Genomic DNA, 7,058 nt, shown 5'->3' with positions numbered 1-7,058 from the left:
TTTATTACATTTATAAGTATTATTTTGTTAATATTACATTTTTATTTTATAAAAAAAACTATATTTTACAAAAAACAATATTTTTGTCATTCTATATATTTTTTTCGATATATTTGTACTTACCTTGTTAGGGATAGGAATCCGATATTTTTGGCATCGATATTTTTGTTCTGATATTTTTGTATATCGATAATTTTGTATTTGATATTTTGTCAGACATTCCCGCAGGGGCCTTGAGACTCCCCCATAGTCTCCAACATTAGTAACTGGGTGCCCTAGGTTGGACCAGGGCAGCCAAAGGAGAGGCCGGGCCCTGAAATCAGCTAGGGAGGGGGCAGCATAGCCCTCTTCCCCACATTATTTATAAATAAAATAAAAAGGCCAGGCCCGGGGGATGGAGTTCCTAAGGCCGAAATTAGTGTGCAACTGGGGCCGCTTGGCCCTTCTCACTTTAATGTAACCCCCCCCCAAAAGAAAACAGGGCCACAATCGGTCCAGGGAGGGGGGGGGGCGCATGGCCCCTTTGCCCGATTCAAAAAATGTTTGGCCCCAGAGGATGGGGTTCCTGGTGCCTAAATGAACCCAGGGAAGGGGGGGTCACGCAGTCCCTCTTCCGATATAAGTACAGTAAAACATTTTTTACAAATGCAGACCGGCAAGTCACCAGAGGCCACACCCTCTTTCTCCACCACTCTGCAAACACGCCTCCTGGCGCACTGCATGTTGGGGGATGAAGTACCCTGGCCTGCTGAGGGAACAACCCCTCCTGATACCTCCAGTAAGTCCTACACAGTGGGATTGCTGAGAGATGTTCAGAGGCAACGCATCCTTAATCCACCACATAAAATCTGCTTCTCGGTGCCCTGATGGTGGGGGGATTAAGCCCCCATAAATGCGGAGGGTCCTTGGGGGCCAACAAGACCTCATGTTACCTCCAGTCCCACAGAGCGCGATTGCTGAGAGGACTTCAGAGGCCATGCCCCCTTTCTCCACCATTCTGCAAATGCGCCTCCTGGTGCACTGCTAGTAGGTGGATGAAGTCCTCTTGGATGCTGAGGGTTCTTTGGGGCCCAGAAGCCCTTCTGTTACCTCCAGTAAGTCCGACCCAGAATTACTGCGAGCTGGTTGGAGTCTCCGCCCCCTTTGTCCACCACGCTGCAAACGTGACTAATAATTAAAACAAATAGAAATGCACTTAAAAAAAACAAAGGTTATACGGACGTTATAGTTAGGAAATAGATTTTGAAAAACCTTAGAAATGTATTACAGGGATGTTATAGTTAGGAAATAGACTTTGTAAAAAACCTTAGAAATTCACAAAAAAAAACCAAAGATTATAGAGATATTATAGTTAGCAAATAGAATTTAAAAAACCTTAGAAATTCACTGAAAAAACCCAAAGATTACAGGGAACATTATAGTAAGGTTCATATTTCAGTCATACAAAACTAGTGAAATTCAGCAGTTTTTTTGTTTAAATTTGTTTATTGGGTTTTTGTTTGCATTTTACAACCAGCATGACAGCGATTATACGGTATAGTAATGCATGACCATAAGTACACAGTTTCAGGAAACGCCTAGTAGCCTTCCCCATACAATAATCACGTGTCCATCGACCACACCAAGCTGTGGGGTCCAGTAACGGTTACCATATATTCCCCTGCAGGGCCGGTTGCTCCCCCCTGTGAAGAGCAAAGACTGTCCGTGGTGAGCGGTCTACTATTCTAAGCGTGGTAATGACCTCATGGTATGTTGATTGGGTCGGCATGATCCGTATCTGCATGTTCCGTCATGACGTCGTCATCTATAGATCTTCCCAATAAACTATTGGTAGGGGGGATACCCCCTCCAATCTAAACTTTCTAACTTTTTCAAATCTTAGGGATGAACTTAGAGGGGTGGGGGGGGGACCCTAGGAGGGGAGCGGGGGGTTAGCTGCTGCGCCGGGGTGAGGCGTCAGTGTTCCTGGGTTGCAGGGTACGACAGCGTGCAGGGAGTCAGTGGCGTGCGTCGAGCCGCAGGGGTCGCGGGGCACGGTTTCTTGCGATGTTCGGGTACTTTTTGTGGCTGTGTCATTGAGGTGCGGGGCTGGTGTGGCTGTTAATATCTGGGATTGCGAGGCCGTCGGTGACTCTTGGGGGCATGTTGCCTGTGTAAATTTGTACATTAACTGGGCCCAGTCTAAGGATATAGGGTGTTTGCGGTGTCCCCTCACTTCCTCCTCCCAGAGTATCTCTTCCTCTGCTTTACCCCACTTATGAATCGTGCCTATCCAAGCCGCTTCCCGTGGTCCCGTGGGGGTCCTCCAATGCATAGCTATTCCCCGTTTTGCCAAGAGAATGGCTAGTGAGAGGAAACAATACTGCACTTTCTCGGTTTTCCGCCTGCGGAATATCTAGAGCGCGCATGCTTCCCATGTGGACAGGGTTTTGATGGCAGTAACCTCTTCAAGGGTCTGATGGACTGTACCCCAGAATCCTTGAAGTGTGGGGCAATCCCAGAACATGTGCCTAAAATCCGCTACCGGGGTTTGACATCGGGGGCACTCAAAGTGTGTATCCGGAAAGAAGCGCTGCAGTCGGTGAGGTGTGAGGTAGGCTCTATGGAGGACCTTGAACTGTATATTACGGAATCTTGCGTTTCTGGATATTTGTTTTGGGTATTCCAGGGCTATGCTCCATTCTTTATCGTGGACCACTCTGCCGATGTCCGTCTCCCACTTCTGACGCAGGGGTTGAAGGGATGGGAGGAGTAGTGTACGTATCGCCTTATAAAGCCAAGTGACCAGATGTCGGCCCACCTTTCATGTGTAAGATCGTGTGTATCACTGGGTGTGGTGTGGGTTCCCCTGTGTTAGGATTTCAGTGCTTACGACTGCTATCTATTAATTGCCTGTGGAGTAAGAATTGCCCTGGGGCGAGATCATATTGCTCCATCATCTGATCGTATGTTTTCAGCCTTCCCTCTTCGAATAACGATTCTACCTCTGTGACTGACAATTCTGTCCAGACTCAAAGTGTTCCCTGTGTATAGTACGAGTCTCCTTGTGGGAAGCCCACCAGTGGCAGCAGGGGCAAGTACGGTGGTTGTGTTTTGGACGTACGGTGGATGCGCATCATGCAGGTGTGGGCAATGGACAGTTGTAGGGGCCGAGTACGTATAGGTTTAGTGCCCGGCAGTAGCATCCGGTGGATCGCTGGTTGTGGCATGGGGCTGTCTGCAGTGATGGTCTCCCCTATGTGACGCCCTGCTGTCCAGTATGACAGCCATTGGAGCTGGGCCTCCAGGAAGTACGCCTCGAAGGCCGGTGCTCCCAATCCCCCCTCCGTGGTAGGCAGGTAAAGTGTGGATAGCGCTACTCGTCGTCGTCCTCCACCCCACACCAACTCCGTTAGACCATGATAGTTTTTGCCAGGGCCACTCGGCCTATAGGTGCCAGCGGTAGTATTTTCCGAAAGCTCACTGCTGACCGTAGTCCAGCTAGGGCTTTACGATGATTTCCCTCGTATAGATCCTCTGAGGTGTGGTATAACCGCACTCCGAAATAACTGGGGGCCTCTGCATTCCACGCAAGTGACCGGGCGCCTATTTGGGCTTCGAATGGGGCCATACGGGAACTTAGCGGGTACAACAAGGATTTCCCCCAGTTGACCCTGAGGCGCGAGATGTCCGCGAATTCCTCCAGCGTTTTCCAGATGCGGGTCAGGTCGCTTGTAGCATCCCTAACATAGATTAAGAGGTCGTCCGTGGATAGGGACATGCAGTGCCATGTGTGCGCTAGGGGAATTTCCCAGTCCTCGTCTTCTTGTCGCAGGCATATTGCTAGGGGTTCAACCGCTAGAGCGAATGGCGGGCACCCCTGTCTGGTCCCTCTCTCCACCGCGAACTCTGGCGTGCTGTAGCTTCCAATCCGGACTCGGGACGTGAGTCGCGTATATAGGAGCCTAGTGTACGCTGTCAGGCGTGGGCCAAAGTTTTTCTTTCTGAGGACCTCGAACAAGTATGGCCATAAGAGAGTGTCGAATGCCTTTTCGAGATCTAATATGAGGCAGGCTGTGTTAGGGAACCGTTTTCGTGTCGTGTCCTGACATGAAATAGTCTACGGAGGTTGTGGGACGTGTTGCGGTTTGGAACAAAGCCACACTGGTCGGGATGGACTAGCTGGGTTAGGACCTGGGCATATCTCTCCGCTAGCATTTTGCTTAAGATGTTGCAGTCCGTGTTAAGCAGCGTGATCGGTCTATAGGACGACGGGAGCGTTGGGTTCCTGTGTGGTTTCAGGAATGTGACTATTATCGACTCTCTGAGGGATCTCAGCAAGACCCCCGCCTTAAGCACGTCCTCGAACATGGTGACCATCCGTGGGATTAGGTGAGTCGAGAATGTACTACAGTACTCGAGGGGGAAGCCGTCCATCCCCGGGGCCTTTTTTCTGGCTAGTGCTCCTATCGCTTTTTTAACCTCAGTAGGTCTTATTTTTTGGTCGAGGTCTTTCTTAACTTCCGGCGAGACGTGGGAGATTGGCAGAGTGAGGAAGAAACTGTCTATCGCTTGGGGGTCTACCTGTCTTGGGGCCTGGTATATGTGGGAGTAATATGTGTAGAAAACTTGCATGATTGCGAGTTGGGAGGTTTGGAGCCGACCAGTCCGATCTTTAATTTCTGTGATAGGTTTCAAATCAGGGTCCTGTCTAGCTAACCAGGCCAGAAGTGTTCCTCCCCTGTTGCCCTCTCGGTGTACCTTGGCTGCATAGGCTCTGAAGCTATATTTGCGCAAATCCCTTAATGTTGTTAGGTACTTTGTTTTGGCCTCGGCCACGCGTTCATGGACGGCCTCGCCACGGTCATCCACTTTTAGTAGGGTTGCGAACGTGCATTCTGCGTCCTGTATCATGCGCTCTAGGACCCTAAACACACCCACCACTTACTGTATACAGTGACCCCTCGCCGTCACTTTATGTGTGTCCCATTCTATGAGCCTAGAGGATGCCGTCCCTGCGTTTAGTATGAAGTGTTCCTGTAAGTGTTCTTGTGACCGTGTGAGAATACCTGATCCGTGAGACACTCCTGAGGGAGTTTCCACGTAGGCACTGGGGGGTGAGGTGGTTTCCATCTAAGGGTCAGTACGTGGGCGTTGTGGTCTGAAAGTACTCTTCCCAGATAGTCTGTGTGCTGTCCTTTAGTGTGCAGAGCTGCCGAACAAAGGAATCTATCCAGTCGCACTCTGAGGTCATGTAGAATGGAATGAAATCAATACAGTTTTGTAGTGGGGTGTAGCGCCCTCCACGTGTCAGTCAATGCCCAGTGTTGCACCCATATATTAAAGAGTTCCGATTGTTTGTAAAGTGGTGAATGTGCCGGGGGGGGGGGGGGAGCGATCGAGGGTTGTATCTAGGACGCAGTTGTAATCCCCTCCTAATATCCAGGGGGCATGAGTGTGGTGTGGTGCGCCAACGTTTTCATGAGGCGGCTCCAACACACGTCCTGTTCTATGTTAGGGGCGTAAATACTGCCTATCAGAATTGACTGCCCATCTAATAGTCCCTCCAGTAACACATAGCGCCCCTCCTTATCCACCACCCTGGTCTGCTCTCTGAACAGGACGCCTGGCCTGACCCATATCAATGTCCCCCTGGCAAATGCAGAGTACCCTGTAGTGCATACAATGCCTCTCTATTTTTTCTGTAGTCGTCCAACCTCTGTCGTCGTCACGTGAGTCTCTTGCTAAAGGGCTATATGTGCTTGCTGTCTTTTTAGATAAGCATAGACTGCGTAGCGCTTACTCGCCGTGTGTAGTCCCCGGACATTTAGCGTGATAAATGTGATGTCTGTGTTGGGGATTTTCATCATGTGTGACTACTAGTCATGCAGGTCGGTACTCCACTATCTCTCGGCTCATGACCAGTGCCACCCCCGCCCATATAATCATTCCACACATGTTCATTTGTAGACCAGCTGTCCACTCCCGTAGGGGTATTAAGGATGGATGGGAGAGGGGGAAATTTAAGAACAATGCCTGGGAAACTGTCCCAACTAAAGGGGCCTATTGCTTGGCACAATAAGTCCAAACCGTACATCTCGTACTGTCTCTAGTTCATTTGGTGTGGGGGTGGGTCGGCGTCACTGTCGCAGGCTCAAGGCTGGGCTGCCCACTGCGTGGTGTCTCTGTGAGTGGATTCGCAACTGCCATTACCTTGGTTGGTGATTCGCGATGCCTTCCGGTGTCCATCTTGCTGGACTGCCCTGGTCTTACTGCATTCTGTGCTCGCTGTCCTTCAGATGAGCGTGTCCGCCGTTTGCGGAGTTACCAGTGGCGGGGAGACTGAGCCCTCTCTGGAGGTGCGGGTGTCGCTCTGATCCTCGTCTTCAGACGTGAAGTTGTGGGGGCCCCGATCCTCCTCCGGTTCGACCTCCGTCGCCGCCTGCTGGGCCTTCCGTCGATCCGCTATTATCTGTTCCAGGTCTGGGGAGTTTCTGGTGTTGGGAATTGATGGGCGGTTCATCTGTGTGAGGGTAACCTTCTTGGAGCGCAGCCTCCGTTTGTTGGATAGGGAGCGCGATGGTGTAGCCCTTCGCTCCGGCAGGTCATGGTTGTGGTGGTCTAACCAGCGCCTTGCCTCCGCTGGATCCGTGAAGAAGTGTGTTGAGTCTTCATAGAGGATTTTGAGGCAGGCCGGGAGGAGGAGGGCGTACTGTATCTTTTGTTGTCGTAGGGTTTGTTTTACCGCCAGGAATGTGGCGCGCTGGCGTTGCACTGCTTGAGAGTAGTCCGGGAACAGCATCACACGCTTGTTTTCCACTCTAAGTGTTCTTGCTTGCCTGGCTGCCCGTAAGATCGTGTCCAGATCTTGGTAGTGTAGCAGTTTTAGCAGAAACAGTCTGGGTGAGGAGCCCGCAGGCGGCCGTCGGGCTGGAACCCTATGCACTCTCTCTACTGAGAAGAATGGTGTGAGGTCCTGGGTCCGGGTGAACGTTTTTATCAAAGTTTCAATATATTGTATGGGGTCTGCCCCTTCCGGCAGGTTGAGAAGACGTATGTTGCTCCGGCGGAAGCGGCCC

Source organism: Lissotriton vulgaris, chromosome 1_2 (assembly GCF_964263255.1).
Source record: "Lissotriton vulgaris chromosome 1_2, aLisVul1.2, whole genome shotgun sequence".
Lineage (NCBI taxonomy): Eukaryota > Metazoa > Chordata > Amphibia > Caudata > Salamandridae > Lissotriton > Lissotriton vulgaris.
The sequence above is the reverse complement of the archived record's forward strand: the minus strand, read 5'-3'. Positions refer to the sequence as shown.